Source organism: Herpailurus yagouaroundi, unplaced genomic scaffold (genome assembly GCF_014898765.1).
Source record: "Herpailurus yagouaroundi ecotype Mexico unplaced genomic scaffold, PumYag 183, whole genome shotgun sequence".
Taxonomy (NCBI): Eukaryota; Metazoa; Chordata; class Mammalia; order Carnivora; family Felidae; genus Herpailurus; species Herpailurus yagouaroundi.
Window position 1 is genome coordinate 10,157,467 of NW_024412414.1, and position 22,854 is coordinate 10,180,320.

General features: G+C 37.6%; 1 long non-coding RNA gene across 1 annotated transcript in view; it reads left to right on the forward strand.

Annotated features, from left to right (window-relative positions):
- Positions 1–18,985, forward strand: part of LOC121041335 (uncharacterized) — a 57,738-nt gene extending 38,753 nt beyond the window's left edge. Inside the window, exons 3-4 of the long non-coding RNA XR_005795694.1 lie at positions 14,681–14,806; positions 18,769–18,985. This is a non-coding gene — a long non-coding RNA (uncharacterized LOC121041335). The remainder of the gene's footprint in view (positions 1–14,680; positions 14,807–18,768) is intronic.
- The last annotated feature ends 3,869 nt before the right edge of the window (positions 18,986–22,854 follow it).

Here is a 22,854-nt window from a genome sequence, read left to right on the forward strand (position 1 = left end):
CCCCCCCCCCCCCCCCCCCCCCCCCCCCCCCCCCCCCAGAAAAGGAAAAAAAAAGGAAATCTTTTGAGAATTTGAAAAAATGAATACACTGAAGTAGACTAAAATGTGATGATGGGGGTGAAATAGAGTTTGAAAAAATATATACAAAAGTAAGGAATATAGTATAAAAAATTATAGAAAAATGTTTTTAATAAACATTAAGAATAAATATGATTTTTTTTGTTTTCTGTATTTAAGAAAAAAGAAAAGAAACAAAAAAGAGAAAAAAGATAAAAAAGAAAAAAAAACATTTGAAAAAGTGAATACACTGTGGTAGACTGAAATAAAATGATGGGAGTAAGATAGAATTTGAAAAAATTTACATAAAACCAAAAAATATAGTAATAAAAATTAAATAAAAATATTTTTAAAAGAAATTGAGGGGCGCCTGGGTGGCGCAGTCGGTTGAGCATCCGACTTCAGCCAGGTCACGATCTCGCGATCCGTGAGTTCGAGCCCCGCGTCGGGCTCTGGGCTGATGGCTCAGAGCCTGGAGCCTGTTTCCGATTCTGTGTCTCTCTCTCTCTCTGCCCCTCCCCCGTTCATGCTCTGTCTCTCTCTGTCCCAAAAATAAATAAAAAACGTTGAAAAAAATGTTTAAAGAAATTGAAAGTAAAAATGAAGTTTTTCCTCTTTCTGCATTGAAGAACAAGAAAAGAAATGAAAAAGAAAAAAAGGAAAATTGTTTGAAAATTTGAAAATTTAAGTACACTGAAGTAGACCAAAATAAAATGATGGAAGTAAAGTAGAATTTGAAAAAATTTACACAAAAGTAAAAAATATAGTAATAAAAATTAAAGACAGATATCTTTAATAAAAGTTGAAAATAAAAATGAGTTTTTTTTCTTTCTGTATTGAAGAAAAAGGAAAGAATTGTAAAAGAGAAAAAGGAAAAAGAGAAAAAAAAGAAAAAAAGAAAAAAATTAAATAGATGAAACTGCTAAAAGATTGAAGTAGGCCTGAAATTGCTTCGTTTTCCCCTAGAGGTCAGTCCATGTAGCTCTTTTAGTCTATAAATTAAGCCGGTGGTGAGGTTTGTGTTCTTGAGGAGCGAAGTTGCCCAGTTGGGTGAGGCTCGGTGTAACAGCTCTACTCTCCACTAGTTGGCGCTGCTAGCCTACTGGGGTAGATTGTGGTGGTGCTGGTAGGTGCGTATGCGCGGGAGTGGTGAAAATGGCGCCACCCAGCTACCCAGTCTGTTCTCCCGGATCAGCAATCGCGCAATGGTCCTGTGTCTTCAGCTCTCGCTCCCTCCCTGCTTTTCCACTCTCTGTGACCAGGCCCCAGGCAGTACCTCTCTCCCAAGTTTTGTCTCAAATGCGGCTGTTTTCCCTGGCCCCTTACTTCCAAAGAACTGGGGCTTTGACCTGTTACACCTCTCTGTGGAGGGTCTTGCTGAGCAATGGCCGAACACGCAATGGTCAAATGTTGGCTGCACCCAGCAACGCTCACTGGACCCTGCTGTTGCACGTGCCCCAAGACTGTGGCCAGGTGCCAGCCTGCCCCCAAAAAAGATCGTGAGACAGTGTGGCATCAGCGTTTCAGGGATTGTGGAAAATCGCAACACACATCTGGCACCAGGTTTCACCCTCAACAACCTTGCCCAGCACCAGTGAATGTGGTTGCCTTCTGGGGTCTGCTGTGACCAGGTGGTTTCAACAGTCTCTACCAAATGTCCTTCCACCAGTGGAACTGCTTTTTCCCATGTGGCCCAAGAACCTCCTGGACTTCACTCTTTTCCTGGGGATTCACCTTTCCCACCAGAGCATGGCCGGGTATGGAGCTGTGGAGTTGCAGCCTTTGCGCTCCCCTTGTTTACAGTCTTAATGGAATTTACACCCTCTCCTTCCTCCTTTCTCCCTTTTTAGTTTAGTCCCTGTGGCTGTTTCCAATTTTCCACCTTCTTTCCAGCTGCTTTTGGGGAGGGGTGCTTTTCCTGTATGCTCCCCCCTCCCCAGTCTTCATCCTCTCTCTGCTCCCAAAAGGGGTTCCCTACCTTTTGCGGCTTCTTGCTCCCTAAGTTCAGCTCTTCATGTTGCATACCTGCTGAATTCTGTGGTTCAGGTTGTGCAGATTTTTGTGTTAATCTTCCAATCAGTTTTCTAGTTGTGTAGGATGGTTTAGTGTTGGTCTGGCTGTATTTCATGGACGTGAGACACACAAAAAGCTTCCATGCTGTTCTGCTATCTTGGCTCCTCCTGTGTAATCTTTTATATATTTTGGATATTAACATTTTATTGAACACATCATTTGCAAATATCTTCTCCCATTCAGTAGGATGCCTTTTCCTTTTGTTGATGGTTTCCTTCAGTGTGCAAGAGCTGTTCATTTTGGTGTAGTCCCAATAGTTTTTTTTGGGGGGGGTGGGGTGGGGTTTATTTTGGCTGTTGCTTCCCTTGCCTGAGGAGACATATATAGGAGAATGTTGTTAATGCCACTGTCCAGAGATTACTATCTATATTTTCCTTAAAAATTTTTTTAATGTTTATTTTTTTAAAGACAGAAATAGAGCATGAGTGAGGGAGAGGCAAAGAGAGAGAGGGAGACATAGAATCTGAAGCAGGCTCCAGGCTCTGAGCTGTCAGCACAGAGCCCTACGCAGGCTCTAACCCACTAATGGCGAGGTCATAACCTGAACCAAAATAGGATACTTCACTGACTGAGCCACCCAGGCGCTCCTGTCTATATTTTCTTTAAGGAGTTTTACGGTTCTAGGTCTCACATTTGGGGCTTAAATCCATTTTTAGTTGATTTTTTTGTTAAAATTTTTTTTTGAAGTTTATTTATTTATCCTGAGAGAGACAGAGACAGTGTGAATAGGGTAGGGGCAGAGAGAGAGGGAGACAGGTAATCCCAAGCAGGCTCTGCACTGCCAGAGCAGAGCCCCACAGCCCTACTTGGGGCTCGAACTCAGGAAACCAGGAGATCATGATCTGAGGCAAAACCAAGAGTCAAATGCCTCCGTTTTGAATTGATTTTTGTGTATTGTGTAAGATAGTAGTCCTAGTTTCTGTCTTTTGCATGTAGCTGTCCAGTTTTTCCTGTACTGTTAACTGAAGAGACTGTCTTTTCCCTGTAAATTTCTTATTATTCTTCAAACTTTTATCCATTGGCTTTAGCATCCATAAATATTTTTTTGGCTGAATTAATTATAACTATGATGGTTGAAAATAGTGATTTTCTAATGACTTCATTCTAGATTCATCAGTTGGAAAGAGCTTTCTCATTTCCTACTGATTTATTCATTATTTATTTATGTAAGTTATAATCTCATAGATGCCTAATTTTTAAATGATTACCATCATTATTTATATAGATGCTCATATTATCTCAGAATTGGCCAGTGGGAACCCCCTTCAAGCTTGCTCTGGGTTCTTTTGACACATTGCCATTATCCTTTGAGCCTTTATTTAGTTTTCTGGCATAAAAAAAAGATGTTACAGGTTTATGTTATGTTTTTCATACTACAGTCCTGTAGTTAGCCATTTCTCCAAGGAATCTTGGTTCCTTTCAGTGGAGAAAGATATTTAAAAGCCATGATATGGGCTATAAGTGTGTTGATGGACATGAAGGTTGTTGTCATTCGTTTAACTGTTAAAAACACATATTTGACCTCTTAAAGGGATTAGACTTTTTAACATTGGCATTCTGAAATAGAATAAAAGGTTAAGAGCATTTAGATGATTTTCTTCACATACCTGGTTTTTAATGAGCTATTCAGTCATCATGGCTTTCATGTAGTATTTCAATATAATACTAATAAACTTCATCTGTCAAGTGAAATTGCTGATGAATTATTCAGTATTAAAATAGAAATGTCTAACTGAGTCATACAGGGTTGAGTTAGAGCAGTTCTCAAACTATCTGTGGTGATAGATTTAGATTTTTTAAAAAATTCCAGTCCTTTTCAGACTGATATATTTGTAAAGTGCAGTAAAAACAAATAATCAGAAAAATAAAAATTTAAAAAGCATACAAAATAAAAAGTCTATATGATACAGAGGAGTGGTTTTTAAAGTGTTGTCCAATAATTTTTCAGATGTAAAGAAACCAAAAAGTTTAAGAACAGCTGACACAGAATTTCTATTATGAGTTTTAATTTTTCTCCCATTATAACTACACAGCATGTTGTAAGTGAAAGTGTCTCCTTGTATTAAATATCTATGCCCACTTTAAAAGAAGAGCATACTTTTAAATAGCATACATAGTATGCTATTTAAATACCATAAATAGAATAGCACCTATTCTATTTATGGGGCACCTGGGTGGTTCAGTTGGTTAAGTGTCCGACTCTTGATTTTGTCTCAGGTCATGATCTCACAATTCATGAGATTGAGCCCCATGTCAGGCTCCGCACTGCCAGCATGGAGCCTGTTTTGGGATTCTCTCTCTCCCTGTCTCTACCCCTGCCTTCTGTGCACGTGCTATCTCTCTTTCTCTCTCCATCTCTCAAAATAAATAAACTTTAAAAAAAGAATACCATTTATATCAAAATTTAACACTTTCAATGTGACAAACTCATATTGAAATTCAATGTGACTTGCTTTTTGCTTATTAAATTTATTTCATCTTGGTTAGCTTGATGATAATGATAATTGTAGGAGGTAATGTATATCTGAACTGTGTCTATGGTCTGTTTTAACAACATTCTAGTATAGACACCAGTCTCAAGAAGTATTTGATGACAATGTAAGAAGAAATTTTAAAACAAGCTCATCAAGCTCAGGGTACTAATTTTTAAAATTTGACTCAAAATTAAGCAAGTGATCCCACATTTTTAAAGTTCCTCTTCAGTTTTTCATCAGTTTCACAAATTCTAACAATTTTATCATTTAAAATTATTGATAAATCAATTAAATTAATAGATCCTAAATAAATGAATTTCTTATGAGTAGATCTCCTTTTAATGGAAACTAAAATCTAGAAATTTTATCAAATTGGGAAGGTGTTTGGTACATCAAGACTACTTATTTCTTTGATAATATTGATAAATTATAGAATGTCATAGTATGTACTTCCAAGATTTTAAAATTATTTTGTCTTTTGTTCTTATCTGCCTTTAAGATGTTGCACTCCTTTCAATAGAGATATTAAGAGAATTTAAAATGCCAAAAATATTAGACAAACAGGCAAGTCTGTTCATTCAATTTATATCCTTAAAAGATTGGGATCCATCTACTTCTTTATATCATAGCAGCACAAGTTCATTTTTGAGTTCAAACATTCTTTACAGACTTTTTCCAGTTGATAAGTGCTGTACTTACACATACAAGTATTTTTATTATCTTAAAAAAAGTTTTCTTAATGTTTATTTATTTTTGAGAGACAGAGCACAAATAGGGGAGGGGCAGAGAGAGAAGGAGACACAGAATCTGAAGCAGGCTCAAGGCTCTGAGCTGTCAGCACAGAGCCCAACCAGGGGCTCACACACACGAACCCTGAGATCATGACCTGAGCCGAAGTCGGTCACTCAACCAACTGAGCCACCCAGGCTCCCCTTTATTATCAATTTTTATATCAATACTTAAAAAACAGAATTGTATAAGATTTAAGTGAATTAGTTCTTATTATGACACCATTTTGCTACGTTAGAAGCACACTGTTTAATTCTGTTGACTTTTTTTGAATAACAGAACTTTGTCATTGAAGAGGTAGTGTGATGATTTATGTTTTCACTCAAACTCCTTAATCTGATTAGCTATTCAAAAACATTTCCTGTCATTGGAGCTATGCCATCTGAACACACTTATACAAAATTAAAATTCCAAATTCCATATGTTGACAATGTTGACAACTTAGGATACTATACGGTTCAGAACTAGTTGTGTTTATCAACAGTGAAGCTGGGAAAAAAATAAAACATGGTTAAAAAATAGTTATATTAACAATGAAAACTACTCAACTGGTTTTATGTGCTGTGTGAGTTGGTCTTCTATATCGTTAGCCAGTGCCTAGCTATGTTGGGCTATTCAGATACCTTGAAAAGTGGTATTTGAGCTGCATTCTTTGCCTTAGATTCACCTGTATTTCCAAGAAAACATTTTTGTCTGTAATCTTTTAGTGTTAGCAACTTGAATTGCTACCTAAAAAAGAGCTGAGAATTACTAATATTTATATGTGGGATATTGAGCACATGCTTCTGTTAGCTTTTTAACTCATTGCCCTTTCTTTAAAACAATTCTTTGGTTTTGAGCTTATTTAGTTATGATTTATATGTAAGATCCATTTAAGTTTGATTAGTCAGTACATCTCAAAAATAATCACACTGTTATGTTAGTACTTCACTCTGAATTATGGGTATACAACCAATGTCAATATACAAGGTACCAACCATATTCCTAAGAGAATTAGTACAAACTTTTTTGGTTCTCCTTTATTAGGAATAGCTTCCATCATTATCATTTGATTTACTAGCACTGCTGCATTCAGAAAAATGAGTGTCTACTCTTGACAGAAGTTCAGTGAGGCTTATCTCAATATATGTAAATTAGAGTTAAAAATAAAATAATATTATTTTCCTAATTTAACTTACTAAAGTATTAATTTAGAAAATAAGCTTGACCTAAAATCATGATGATTGTAAAAATAATACATTTTTAAGATAAACAAATACCTATATTTTATCAGATTTTCATTGACTTGTGGGTTACAGGTGATAAACTAACATAAAATATCATGTGTTTAAGCAATCTTTTGTGCTTAACTAGCATGCATTTTGGGCCCTATGCTGATCACTGCTTGAGTTCAACAGCATCCATACTTGTTTATATCCTGTTTATCAAAATGAGTTCACGGTCCTATGCTTGGATATTGTGTCAATGTCAAATTGCTAAAGAAGTTTCTTTTTAAAAAAATTTTGTTAACATTTTAATTTATTTTAGAGAGAGAGAGAGAGAGAGAGAGAGAGAGAGAGAGAGAGAGACAGACTGTGAGCAAGGGAGGGACAGAGAGAGGGAGACACAGAATCCGAAGCAGGCTCCAGGCTCTGAGCTGTCAACACAGAGCCCCACTCGGGGCTTGAACTCCCGAGCTGCGAGATCATGACCTGGGTGGAAGTCAGACACTCAACCAATTGAGCCACCCACGTGCCCCACACATTGCTAAACACTTACTGTCAGATTCTATAGTTATCCTGTCAAGGACCATAACAGTCTGTGAATCAGTGCTGGCCTAGCAGATATTAATATGCCATAATAATAATAGCCAATGTATACTGAATTTGTATTGTATGCCAGGCTCTTTGGCAAGCAATTTACACATTTTATCATATTTAATATTCACTACAATCTAGTTAGATGTAGGTAGTGTAATCATCCTCAATTTACAGATAAAAAAATAAGGCTCAGACAAATTCATTAAATTTCTAAGGTCATAGTCTTCATTCACAGTTGGAGCTGGGATTTGAGCCTAGGCATGTGGACTTCAGGACCTCATTTTTCAATCACTAAATTCAAATGCCATAAAATACCATATTTGAACTTACGAGGTGAGTTATAATGGAAAAAGCAAGGAAGTGGGTTCTATCCTTAGTTTTGTCATAACCTAGTTATGTGGCCTTTGACAAGTCACTTTATCTGTTTTTTTTATCTAAGTGTGATAGGAGAATAGAAGCATTGGTTTTTATGGTCTTTAAACAGTGGTGGACTGAGGCTAGCTCATTTCAGCTCATAAGAATCTATTGTTAAATTTATAGGTACTTTTTTAGCTGGTTGATATCATCCTGGTAGCATGAAACTGACCATCATGGGAGTATTTACAGCATGCAAATGGACTAATCAGGGCTTTCCCATGGTTCTTCAACATTACCAGCGTACTACTGCTTCCAGATGTCTTAGGCCTGATTCTGTGCTTTTCAAGCTTCCTGGCCAAACAGGAAGAAAGTTTTTTTGTCCCTTAATCTCTAGCACCTGGCATAGTGGGTATGTAGTACATACTTGATGATGATGATGATGATGATGATGATGATGATGATGATGATTAAGTCATCCCATCAGTATCTTAAATCTTTGGATGGGCCCTGCTTAAAGTTAATTGCCTGGAAATGATAGACCCTCAGGGGAAGCTCTACGTTTGTCACCAGTGATCTAGGTACTGGCCTGTTTTTTAATGGAGATCCTCTACCACAGCTTTTAGGTCTTTTTTTCCAATATAACTATACTTTCTCAGATTATTATGCTGAATCAGAAAGTGTAACACAAAAATAGTACATATGAAGTCATTCTTATTTATGTTAGCTCTGTCCATCTTTTCGGGAGGTAAAGAATTTAAGTGTTCTTCACTTTTAGTTCAATTCAGGATTCTGCCCTGCTATTTTTCTTTACTAACCTGGATAGCATCCCTGCCTTTCCTGTACCCTACTTTTTCCCCTCCAATTCCCTCTTTCTTAACCAACTGAGCCACCCAGGTGCTCTCCAGTTCCCTCTTTCTTATTAGGTCTGGATTACTCTATGTGCTTTACCTCATTCCATGCAGTTGTTTTCCCCTAATTAATCCTCATTTTCTTGCTCTTCCTTGGGTAGTCTTTCTTCCTGGATCTGAATAATTACAACTAGTTCTTAATTTAATGTTGAGCATACTGTTTTTACATAATTAAGATGTATATTGATGAGGTAATAGAAAGAACCCTCGACTTTTGGTAAAGGAGAACTGAGTAATTTGGTTTTGCTTTTGTTCTTTAACTACTTGAACTTTAGTTTTCTCATTTATTATATAATTCAGTTGGTTTCTATCATTGGTTTCCAAACCTGCCTGTGCTTCAGTATCACTCAAGGAATTTGATAAAAATACAGATGGCCAGCCTTGCTTTAATTTAAAACTAGTGAGTCTCTTTTGGAGACGGGAGGCTGGGAATGGCTGGTGGGGGAGAGTTTTATTTTAATCCAGTTCTGCATGTCACTAGATTACATATCTAAGTGTTCCAGCCACTGGATTAGATTACCTCCAAGGTGTTTTACAGTTCTGAAATTATTTGTGTGATATTTTACTTCATCTTTCTTTGTCTTTCATCTTCCCTATTTTCTATTAGAAAGTCTTGAAAGCTAAAAGTATGAACCCATTTAAAGCACTGGAGGATTATTGTTGTATCAATATTTATATATTTATTTTGTTAACATTTACACAATGATTCAGTTTAATTCAATGGCTAACAATAAAATGTACAGCATTGCAATTAATCCTAGAAAATAAAACTACTAATGAGAGACATACATTACCACCCAATGGCCTATGAAACCATATTTGGTAACTAAGAAAACAAAAAGAAATACCTTGTTTCCAAGAACCACATGAGATGTATGGTATAGCATAGTATTATTGGTTCTTGGAATCAATATCTTATAGTCCTAGATTGAGAGGCTTAGAAAGAACCTAGAAATCACCTGCTTTTTACAAATGAAAAAATGAGGAGACTCTCAAGAGTTTGAGACCTCCAAACAGTGAGTGGCAGAACTGGAGTTATAAACTATTTTCACAGACAGAATTTCTTCTTTTATTTTCCTCTTATAATGAAAACAAATGGTACTATTTCTATAATAAAGTATTGGTGAAAGTTTCTACTGATTTTTAATTATGGTCTAAAGTTCTCATTTCTCATTGTAAAAGACATAGTTGTGTATTTTTTTCATGTAATAATAGTATTAAGGGAGATCAGTTAAACATTTATTGTTTGGTGAGTCACAAAATATCTTTTCAGGCCATTTGTTCATTTAAATTAACTTACACATTCACAGGGTGCTGTCATATGGCTTCAGTTTTAGGAAATGCAGTAAAGAGTATTTTCTGCCCATTCCTGCAGCAGTTAAGCTTAAGCATCCTTGTTGTCTCTTGTATAAGACCCTTTCAGATCTCTTGTCAGAGAATGGTGTTTGGTCTGGTCTCTAAATTCCCCCAAGGGACTTGGGATCTGAGAAAAATTAGCACCCGTGCTTGAACCCATGAACTCGGACAGATCAGAGTTCACATACTTTGCTTGTCATGTATTAGATAACCAGAACCACAGTAAGGTGAAAATGATTGGGGAAATTAGCCTCCTGGGAGATGTTTTCAGGGTACACATTCTGTTAGGACACTATGAGATGAGCTGAAACTAGCCAATATGATTTTTTCCTTTCTTGTTCTGAAGATGCTGCTTCTGCTACTTCTGACCCTTGTGGCATAGTTGGCTGGGTGACATTTGCTGATTTCAGCAATAGAGCTCTTATACAGGGAATAGTGTTGGTTGCATGCCCAACCAACAGTTTGCTTTTCTCTTCTTCCTAAGAGAATTCTGATTTTGTCCAAATATCCACCCCTCCTCTCAGAGCTATATGCTTTAGGGGAAGCTGGCCTCATGTGTAGTATAGTAGGTAGATCCTGATTAGAGTGAGCCAGTCATGAAGATTTTATTTTATTTTTTAAGTTTATTTATTTATTTTGAGAGCATGAGTGCATGTGAGTTGGGGAGTGGCAGAGAGGAGAGAGAATCCCAAGCAGTCTCCATGCTGAATGTGGAGCCTGATGTGGGGTTTGCTCCCACGATCCTGGGACCATGACCTGAGCCTAAATCAAGAGTCAGACATTCAACTGACAGAGCCACCCAGGCGTCCTGGTCATGATGTTTTTACTTATTTACTTTTTTACATTTATTTATTTTTGAGAGACAGAGAGAGACAGAGCACGAGTAGGGGAGGGTCAGAGAGAGAATGAGACACAGAATCCAAAGCAGGCTCCAGGCTCTGAGCTGTCAGCACAGAGCCCAATGTGAGGCTCAAACTCACAAACCATGAGATTATGACCTGAGCTGAAGTTGGATGCTTCCCGGACTGAGCCACCCAGGTGCCCCGGTCATAATGGTTTTAAATGAATCACTTGTCAGTGGTTGGTTTAGGGATGCAATATGGTTTGTTCTGGCCAGTAAGGTGTGAGGGAAAGACTGCTGGGGTAGCAGTGGCAGGTACTGGGAAGAGTTTTTTGTTGTTGTTTTTGTGGAGGATATACCAGAAAAGACCATCCTTCTTCTGCTTCTTGACATTATACTGTTGTATGTTTTATTTGGAACTATCTTTTATTTTACCACCAGCCTAAGGGTAAAGCCAACACAGATGAGAGGAAAAGCATGATAATCACAGGGATGTGGAGCTGGAACCCTGATGGTACAAATTCTGGAATCGTTCTACTTCTGAACTGCCTTGTATAGGAAACAATATATTGTTTCAACACATTGAAACAATCTGTATTTGCAGCTGAAGTCATTCTCATGGTGATACTTCTGCTGCATCTATTATGCTAGCATGGTCACAGGCTCTTTTTCCAAATGCTTACATCACAGACTAGACTCTAATGAAATGAATATGTAGTGCAGAGAATAATTTTCAAAGACTCATAAAGCCAAACCCACTCTAAGGTCTCTTCCCAGGTTCGGTAGACACAGATGCAGCACAGGACAAGTGTGATGCCTCCTGCAGATATTCCCAACAGGTTGATCAGGGGTTTATTGGGCCTGCATCACATTTGAACTTGTTCCTCTTTTCAGTCCTGCCTCTTCATCCTTCCTTTCACTGGCAGAGTTCCCTAAGAAACTCCTCACACCCCAAACACCATCTTGGCATCTGCTTCTAGAGAATCCACCTGAGACTCCAGGCCAGCTTCCTGTGTAACTGCTGTCCTGTCTCTGTGTGACCAGGGACAGCTCATGTCCCAAGATCTTCTGAACTTTGGTGTCCTAGGCAAATTGACCACACAGAAGCTTTTTTTTTTTTTTAATTTAATTTTTCAGAGATTGATTCCAAGCACAGGAAAGACTTCTTTGCAGCTTCCCAGGATATTTTACAGTAGGGTATTCAGTTTTTGTCCCCCCCCCCCCCCCGCCCTGCCAAGGGAACTGCCATCCCTATTCATAGGGGCAGGGTTTCACTGTATAACTCCAAAAAGACAACTACAAAAGAGTGTGATATTTGTGTGTTGTCAGGTTTATATAGTGTTATCCATAGTTGTTTTATTTGCCATGTTGGGTTACCTTGGGTGAGTTGCTTAATCCTCTGAGCCTCAGCTTTCTCATTCAGTAAATAAAAATAATTATTCCCATCACAATGTAGTTAAAATAAATGATATATGAAGAATGCCTAGGAGAGTGTTAAATATAGTATGTTCTCAGTTGAGGCTAGATTCTTTTTTCTTATTTCTTAAAATTCTCACTCCTGGCTAACCCCATATGAATTCTGTATCTTTTTTTTTTTTAATTTTTTTTAACGTTTATTTATTTTTGAGACAGAGAGAGACAAAGCATGAACGGGGGAGGGTCAGAGAGAGGGAGACACAGAATCTGAAACAGGCTTCAGGCTCTGAGCTGTCAGCACAGAGCCTGACGCGGGGCTCGAACTCACGGACCGTGAGATCATGACCTGGGCCGAGGTCGGCCGCTTAACCGACTGAGCCACCCAGGCGCCCCTGAATTCTGTATCTTAATAAAATAAAATTACAGTGAACATCAAGGTTGATCATGAAGGAAGAAATAAGTCAAACATAGTACTATTAAGTATATATGTACACTTATATATAATTATATATTATATATATTAAGTGTACTTATATATATTAAGTGTACATACTTATGTGTAAATATATATTATTAAGCAATAATATTGAAGATTAATAATTATTAAATAATAATACTGTTGGGGCACCTGGGTGGCTCAGTCGGTTAAGCGGCCGACTTCAGCTCAGGTCACGATCTCGCGGTCCGTGGGTTCGAGCCCCGCGTCGGGCTCTGGGCTGATGGCTCAGAGCCTGGAGCCTGCTTCCGACATCAGCCTGGAGCCTGCTTCCGATTCTGTGTCTCCCTCTCTCTCTGCCCCTCCCCCGTTCATGCTCTGTCTCTCTCTGTCTCAAAAATAAATAAAACGTTAAAAAAAATTAAAAAAAATACTGTTAATAATAATTTTAATGTTATGATTATACTTAATTATAATTATTATGAATTATATATATATATATATATATATATATATATATACACCCCCCACACACATATATACATACACACACTTATATGTAGAAGTGAGGAAGAGCCATCCTCTTTGTCAGTCTGGGTGAAGTTGGAAATTTTAGAGGTACATTGGTATGTATCAGAGTTGTTTGTTACTTTTTTTTTTTTAAGTTTATTTATTTTTGAGAGAGAGACAAACAGAAAGAGACAGAGCATGAGCGGGAGGGGCAGAGGGAGAGAGGGAGACACAGAATCTGAAGCAGTCTCCTCCATCCAGGCTCCAAGCTGTCAGCACAGAGCCCAACACGGGGCTTGAACCCACCAACCATGAGATCATGACCTGAGCCGAAGTCGGACGCCCAACCAACTGAGTCACCCAGGCGCCTCTGTGTTTTTTTCTTTTTCTTTTTCTTTTTCTTTTTTTTTTTCTTTTTTTTTTAAATATGATCTATAGGCTAGTCTTCTATAGCTGCCTTAGGGAAGTATCTGTCACACTATTTATGAGCCCTAGTCTATGCTGATCCGTACCCAAAATGAATTCAAATATTCACTAACATTAATGTTCAAGGTCTTGCTGATATGACATATTCTGAGATGTAAACTAGGCTGTTATTTTAACCCTATGGTCTTAAGTTTGGAGAAAAAACCCCATTTATCAGGTCACACCACCTAGCGTATGATGAATGATGCCTCCCTGCCTGCCTGCCTGTCTGCCTTTCTTCTTTCCACTTCCTTGAGTATAATCTACTTGCTATAAAATATACTCTTTAATTTTACGTTTCAAAGATTTTTAGTGAATTCACATAGTATTGTCACCACCACAGTCCAACTTTAGAATATTTCCATTGCTTCCAAAATACTGCTCATGCCCATTTTCAGTCATTTCACGTTTCCATCTCCAACTTCAGGTAGTCCTTGTCCTATTTTCTCACTATAGATTTGCCTTTTCTAGACATTTCATTTAAAGGGAATCAGAAATATGTAGTATTTTGCTTTTGTCTACTTTCACTTAGCATAATGTTTTTGAGGTTCATCCATGTTGTAGCATATATCTATCAGTACTTTGTTCCTTTTTATTGCTGAGTGTTATTCCATTTTTTTGCATATAACACATTATGTTTATCCATTTAGCATTGAATTGTTGTTTTATTTTTTTCTATTAGGAATAATGCTGTTATGAGCTTTTTCTGTATAAATCTTTGTGTGGACATATATTTTCATTTCTCTTTGACCTAGGAGTGGAATTACTGAGTCACATGGTAAATTTATATTTATTTTTTAAAACATTTTTAAGTATTTGTTTATTTATTGAGAGAGCACACACATGCATTGGGGAGGGGTAGAGAGAGAGGGAGAGAGAATCCCAAGCAGGTTCTATGCTCTCAGTACAGAGCCTAACAAAGGGCTCAATCTCATGAAATGTGAGATCATGACCTGAGCCGAAATCAAGAGTGGGATGTTCAACCAACTGAACCACCCAGGTGCCCCGCCCCTATATTTACTTTTAAAAGGAAGTACCAGTTTACTTTCCAAAGTGGCTATTAACATTTCCTGTATTCATTACCTTTTATTTTTGTAATTATTGTAAGATTAGTTGTATGGTGTTTATTAAGAAACAGAGAGTTATTAATGACAGTATATAGCAGACACTATGATGTGACACCTCTGATTCTCCTTCAGGACTGAAGGGTCTTCTATTGCTCCAGCTTCCAGAAGTGCTAATTGACAGTCCTCAGGTGTCAGCCCTCCCCAGAAATTGTCCCTGGCTAAAGAGTCACCTTGCCCATGGTCAGAGCTGCTTCCAAGGTAAGTCAGTATCCCATAAGTGGTTGAAATGTGGCTTATGAAGTACATGAGCCTTGGGTCTTCTTGCCCCAACTCAGGTCAGCTCCAAAGGCCCTCTAGCTTCAGAACTTTGGGGTCATTTTCGGCCCTTGTTGGAACTGCATTACAGCCCAGCTTCTGCCTTCCTCCTTCTTTTCTCTGCAAGTAGTGAGTCCCTACTAAACTTTCTGCATGTTACTCTTTCTCTAATTTGGTTCTTGGAAGAGGCTAGCCTTGAAACTAACAAATTCTTACTTTTTAAATATTACAGATTACATTGACACTTGTCTTATTAAGTAGATCCCCCTACTGGCAATAATCAGACTATTTTCTTGAAGCTTGATGCCAGATTCCAATCCCTGCAAAGAAATCAGCTTCTGTTATTTTAATCTACCAAGAGAGGGCAGTGAGATGCTAGTTAAACTAGCAAACATGTGGTAAGAAAAAGGAGAATTTAATTATTTCTGAAATTTCCAGCACTTTGTTCTCCAAAATAATTATTTTTGTTGGATGTTCCTATATCATCCAGAGATCTGCAGAATATGTAGGAATAAACTTCATTTAGTATACTCTAAAAAACAGCAGAATTCCAAGGAATTCCTTTTTTAAGGACACTTGTCAGCATAGGCTATGCTTTTAATTTTTAACTAATTAGTATTTCCATTGATAGTATAGAAACATTTGAATAAAGTGGATTTTTAAAAGTTAATCAAGAAGACTTAATGGGCACCTGGGCGGCTCAGTCGGCTGGGCTTCCAACTTCGGCTCAGGTCATGATCTCATGGTTCATGAGTTCAAGCCCTGTGCCAGCTCAGAGCCTGGAGCCTGCTTCGAATTCTGTCTCCCTCTCTCTTTGCTCCTCCCTTGCTCACACTCTGTTTCTGTCTCTCTCTCTCTTAAAAATAAATAAGCAATAATAATAAAAAAAAAGACTTACAATATCAGAGAATGTTAGATTCCCAAGTTTATCTAGTTCAACCTCCTTATTTTATAGGTAAGAATACATGACTCAGAAGACTTAGAATGCTTGGTTCATGAACAAGGCCTAAAATTTGGTCAAATGTTTTTTTTTTTTTTTTTTTTTTTTAAGTTAAACCTTGCTCTCCTTTTTGTATTACAGGACTTTGGTTATTTCCATTGTTTCATGGAGCTAAAAATTTTAATTCATTTAAAAAAAACACTACAGATAACTCATGAATGTGATTGGTAATAGGTATTAGCATTGGCAAATCAGGCTAACAATGGTCTTTTCAGTTACTGAGTTGGCATATTCCAGGATTTGTTTTCCTCTGCATTTCCAGTCATTCTTAATACTACTGTTTTTGATGCGTGTGACTGTTCATATTTAAAATCATTTTCTATTTCTAAGTCAGATCTAGTTGACCAATTTCCATCTTTCATGACCTTGTTTTATTTTGTGGTGTCCAAAACTCTTCTGGGTGAAATGCTACAGTTTAAGAATATAAAACCCTCTAGGGAAGTTCTTAACATGATGAAAATCAAATAGCTACTCCCTTTATCTTTGTTAATATCAATATTAAATTATCTAACATCTTTGCTTGGCAAAACCAGGAAGTACTCTGCTACCAGACCCGATTAAGTTTTAATTCCAGTTATATTTAGGGAGTATCCCACATGCTGGTTGTCCTTTGTTCAAATCTGAGGCAAAGTTCAGTGCCCTTTATTTTTTGATGACCTTCTTGCCACAAATTAAAATTCCCCTTACACTCAATTCCTTTTGTCTCTGTAAATATGTACCCTTGTTGTGGCAGAATCCTAAAGAATTAGGAGGTGTAATTATACATGCATTGCTTATTAGGTGATTTAAGTTTTCTATCTCTTTATCAGTGTGCTTTGAATTTAAGTGGTGTGTGTGTGAGAGAGAGTGTGTGGGGGAGGAGGAAGGGAGTAAGGTGAGGGATGGGAGAGGAAAGAAAAGAGAAGAGAAAGATATTTTCTCTGTTGGTCTTCCTGTTTGTTTTCTTCTAGATTCAGACCGGAGGCCACTTAATCACCTGAAGAGTCAGTCATGCTTCAACAGTGCTTTTGGTACTGAGGTTTCTTTTTAAGGAACCCAAAACCATTGACTTAGTATCAGTTTAGCATCTCTTTATCTTTCCTAATGGTCCAGCTCTGACCATAGGTTCTCATTTGTTCCCCCTGAGCCTTGGGTAAATCATCTAACTTATCTGAGCCTCTGTTTCCTTATATATGAAATGTGGTTAAGAATACCTAACTCATAGCATTGATGTGAGGATTAAATGAGATGGTAGCTCTAAAATGCTTAGCACATAACACTCACTCATTATATAATTATCAACTCTTCACCTTCAAAATTTCCCTCTTTGAGATTGCCAGTTACACGGAGTATAGATAACCAAGAGCAGCTTGTATTATACACCCTACATTTCCTACTACATCATGCAAAGAATGGAAATCTAACAGGGCCAAATCCTCAAACAGAAGGGATGCATCTCTGGTGGAATTAATTAGTCAAATTAATTAGTCAAATGGAAGGATCTCATGGAGTGTTTGTTAGCTTCTTCATGACTTCCAACATTATTCCACATAAGGAATTTACCTGTTTTGTGTTTGGCCATGACTGCTGGGCTTTGGGAAACTTGAATTTTTGATTATCAGGATGACTACCCATTCATTCTTCCTTTCCTTTATGGACTTTATTAAGGCTCTCTTTCCTGTTAGTGCTGCCCTATCTTGTGCATATAGCAAATAATTTGAAATACGGCACTTTTGTTGAAATTGCCTTATATTTGCATATATTTACTAAAAATCCTTTAATTATAATTTATGAGTAAACTAAATTAAAATTATATTTCTGCATTTAAGGTTTGGAAATTTGGAATGCCATAGTTCCAATGCATTGGTTTATATACTTTGGTAAATGTGTATTCCTAAAAATGAACTAATTAAGCACTCACATTTCTGAAATGTGATTCTATAGTTCTTTGCTTCTTTAAAAAATCATATTTTAGTATTTAGAAATAAATTGGGAAGATACAGAATATCTGTCTTATTATTTGCGGAGGCTAGTTAGGTAAGCTTGGGGGCAATTAACAGAGATACTGCTGTGAGAATTTAGATAGTATTATTTGTGAAAAAGTGTATTGTAAGCTATAGAGTATTATTTATTATGAGGAATCATAATCATTATTGCCAAAAGAAAAATGGACAAACCACACTTGAAGTCACTTATAAATGACTAAAGGAATTTTAAAGGAAGAGTATTGTGTTCCACGAGTTTTATGGTGTTTGGATTCAAGGTTTGACAAGATGATCTTTATGGTAATCAACCTTGAGATTCTCTGAAAACACAAGCAATAATTCAAAAATAACAAAAATATTAACACAACCATGGCTCTCCCTGTTCTTACCATATACAGAGGACACAGTTTTGTCCTATATGTTAACTGATGAGAGCTGGATTCAGATTTGTTAGAAATTGCTCCTGTAATGACATCTGATATTGGTTAATCACTTTTATACTCTGAGAGAGTCAGGGCTGTCTTTCCCTGACATTTACAATGAGCCTACTTTCCAATGATGCAATTTATAATACTATCTGTTTTATCATTTAAACTAATAAGCTTTATGGAAAACCTAAATGGGATGTTATTTCTCTAAAAAAAAAAAAGCACTTTAAAGAGTCAAAGACAGCCAAGTTAGACGTTTAGAAGTCATATCTATAGAAAAGTAAAGTGTGTGCCTTTCCCTGCTGTTTTTCCATAAAAAAGGATTCTGATGCTGTAGATCACAGAAACATTTATGACTCAGAGAATTATTGTCATCCCAAACTCCCCTTTCCTGTGTTTGTTAGTGTGGTGATGCTTGATGGTAAGAAAGGGACTGGCATTTTGAAGAGGTATAACACCAATGCAGTGGCTTGTGGTGGCTCTTTTATTAAAAGTCCTTGTATTCCTTCCCAGAGACTCCCTAATTAGCTCAGGCTCTGGCCCAGAGGACTGCATGGCTGTATTTAACCACCTGGGAAGTGGCTCTGGAAAGATGCTGGCTCAGCGTAAGCAACTGGGTTGTATCCTGGCTGCCTTTTGGGTGAGAGTTTTATTTTTAACTCGCCTCTCTTTCAGATGATTGCTGAAGTCTGATCGTAGTGAGGAGAGCTCCCTTTCATTTTTAGACAATTTCCCCCCTATTTAGTGGAGTTCATAATTCTTTTCTTCTTGTATTTTGCCACTAGGAGAAGGGAATAAAATGTTAGACTTACCTAGAAAATGTTATATACATAATACTAAAGATTTGCTATATATTTTTCCTCTCTGGAGATTTTGGAGGAACAACTCTCTATTCTTTTCTTTTGGTCTCCTATCATGCAGTGATATAATAAATAAAATAAAGTAAAATAAAATAAGCAGTTCATTTGCAATCTTCAGTATGGTAAAGTGACACTATAGAAAATGACACAGCCTTGCCTACTTATAGTGCTTACTGTAATATAAAGCAGACTGAAATGAAGATCACAGAGGAGTATTCATAGTGTCCTTTGAGAGCTCAGAGTACTTAAAAGGGGATCAGGGAGTGCTCCCTAGAAAATGTGGTATTTATGTAGGGCTTTAAAGATGAAAAGACTTTATAGGCCAAGAGGAGGCTGGGGGCATTTCCTAGTCAGTGAACTGAGTGGAAAAAGACAGGAGTCTTAAGAATGCTTGATGGGTTGCTGGAGTAGAAACAGACCATTATTAATGAGTGTCGGGTACATGGTTGTGTGTACTAGGAGACAAAACTAAAGAGATATGTTGGAGCAGGAGCCAGGAGGGTCTTAGTCTGGGGAATCTAGATCTCTTCCCACAGAGTTTGGAACCAGTTGAATTATTTTTTTCTTTAAAAAATATCACAGACCTTTTCCTTGAATTATTTTGGAGTCATGTGTTTTTTTTTTAATTTTTAAATTATTATTATTATTATTATTATTATTATTAAAGAGAGAGAGAGAGAGAGAGAGAGAATGTGTGAGCAGGAGAGGGGCAGAGGGAGAGATATAAAAAATTGTAAGCAGGCTCCATGCTCAGCTGGAGCCCAGTGTAGAGCTCGATCCCATGACCCTGGGATCATGACCTGAGCCAAAGTTATAGGCTCAGAGTTAGAGGCTTAACTGACTGAGCTATCCAAGGGTCTCAGAGTCATGCTCTTGTTTTCAGAGAAACACATTTTGGTGAAACAGAAATCATTTGGAAAATAAGTTCATGATGCCATTTGTCTTATTTAATCATTTAAACCTGATCAAATGAGATAATATACAAGGAGACACTTTGAAAAGGATAATATCTATTACAAATTGGAGATTCTTCTATTCTGAAGGAAAGCCTTGACCTTTATATTATCATATCTACATTTATTTAAAACTTAGCAATGCCTTTCTTTCCTTTTATTCCATGCCTTCCACCTTCAATTAAATGATAAAGACAATATAATAACATTATGGAAAGTTTAGAAACAGAGAGGAAAACATACCCATGAGTCCTTTCCTCTCATAGAACTACTGCTATCACTCTTGCCAGGAATTAGGGCAAAGTTGGACTTGTGTGGTTTTGCCAGCCTGGCATTCATTGTTTTTTTTGTTTTTGTTTTTTGTTTTTGTTTTTGTTTTTTCCTTATGTAGCACTCTGATTTTCCCTGGAGAAACAAACTACTCTTGGGCCATGGAGTTAGTATAGAACTGACTTACGCTACATCTTGAAGGATCCTGACTAGACAACTCAACAGTTGCATTATCCTGCCTATTATGTTTGGCTTAGAGATGGGCAGGTGTTCATGCCGGGTCAGCCATTCAGAACCACAGATTCAATTCTGTGACTTTTGCTAGAACTTTTAGAAAAGAAGCATTTCTACTGGGGTTGCTGAGAAAATAGAATATAAGCCTAATGCTGCTGGTAGCCATTTTGCTATCACTTAGGTAAGAATGAAGCCAACTGGCAGAAGAAACAGAACCAAGAGCCAGAGAGAGATTACCAATGATCTTGACCAAGTACCAGCCATGCTAGAAATTGGCATTATACTCTGGATTTTCTTTTAGTTATGTCTGCCCAAATAGATAGATAGATAGATAGATAAAGAATAGATAGATAAGAATAGATAGATAAAAATAGATAGATAAGAATGGATAGGTAAGAGTAGATAGATAAGAATAGATAAAGAATAGATAGATAATAAGGATAGATAGATAGGTAAGGATAGATAGATAATTTCCTTTGGCTATTTTGAACTGTGTTTCTGTTACTGATGAATGCAATTAAAGAAATACTCTAGGTGTTAGGGTTCAAACTCAAAGGAAGAAGCCTGTTCATGGGAACTGAAAAGGTTTGGGAAGTCATAATGTTAGAGATGGCATTTTTAATGAACTTTGAAGAATGGGTTTGGATTGGGCTCAGCTCTCTCCTTCATGCTCTGGGGGTTCTGCTGAGCAGTGTGCTTCAGCCTACCTGGCCAAGGAAGGGGCATTTCTAGGTACCCTTGAGGTCAGCTTTTAGAAAAGGTGGGCAGCCACCCCACCTTTCAACTGTATGCCTGGGATGAGACAAGGCACAGACATGCTTTTGGTTACAACAGCTCTGAGTGTACAGAGAGAGGATTGGAGATGTGGTCAATTTTGGCCATTTTGAGAAAAAGAGGTGCAGATCATGTCATATGCGTGGTTTTCTCCCTTTTGTTCTGATCCTGAATATTTTTCCTGATCGAATCTGCCTAAAATGAACATCAAGGACAGCCTTATTTGTGGACTTATTGTGTACTTTTAGGACCAAAGAGCAGAAGCATCTCCTGTCCTTTCCACCTGTCTCTCTGTATTAGTGCTCAGGTGCCAGCAGCACAGACACTAATTGTGGGGCCTTTGGGAGAAGTGTATATGTGGCACCAAGGTGGTTCTTCTACTACACACTGGAAGGGGGAACAGACGTGAAAGTGGACAGATTTTCCAAGCGAGCTTGAGCTCTGATGTCCTTCACGCTGCTGACTCTGGCATTGCTCTTGCTGTTGAGCTGTGATTGCAATCATGATCTCGGCAGGCATATCACAGCTTTAGTTATATTGCAGATGGTTGACACCTAAGCCAACAGAAAATGTGCATAATCCTGGGCTAACAGATCCTTACAAATCCTTCACAGACAGCAGGACGTGCAATCCATGCCCAGCCTGTTTAAATTTCTGCAAATTCCAAACTGGTTAGACAGCTAAGGATTAGAGGCAGGCATTTTAAGTAATAATAAAAAGGTAGACTGATTATATATTGTAGCAGCTTTGCATTTTTAATCTTAATACATCTCTTTCTTCCCTCTACTTATTTGTCCTCTTATCTAGCTGTGAATCCCAAACCAAATGTTACTACTCTAGTAAGTCCTAGTTAGAGTGTTTCTCTTTCCCTCTCCCCAGCTCCTTCTGTCTGTCTCTCTCTCCCTCTCTCCCTCCCTCTCTCCCTCCCTCCCTTCCTCCCTCCCTCCTCTCTCCCCATCCATTCCTCCATTTTTTGCAAGTTAATAGCTCTTCCCTTATGAGAAAATCACATAAAGGCAAACACAAAAGCAATCAACATGGGCTGGTAAAGTGGGAATATCACTGGCCCGGGAATGTTGAAACGTATTTTTCTTCTGGCTTTGTCTGTGGACCCTAGTGTTCCAATCTGTAAAATGTCAAACTAGGGTCACTGTATTAGTTTCCTTTTGCTGCCATAATAAATGATCAAAAACTTAGTGGCTTAAACAATATGAATGTATTACCTCACAGTTTTGTAGGTCAGGAGCCCAATATGAATCTCACTGGGCTAAAATCAAGCTGTCAGCAGGGATGTTACTAGTTTTCTGTTCTTGTTTTTTCTCCTGTAGGCTCCAGGGAAGAATCTGTTACCTTGCCTTTCTAGAGGCCACTGTGTTCCTTGGCTTATGACTCCTTTCTTCCATCTTCAGAGTCAGCAATGGCAGATCAAGTCCTCATATCATATCTTTCTGATCTACTCTTCTGCCGTACTCATGTATTTTAAAGAACTGGTCTGATTAGGTTGAGCC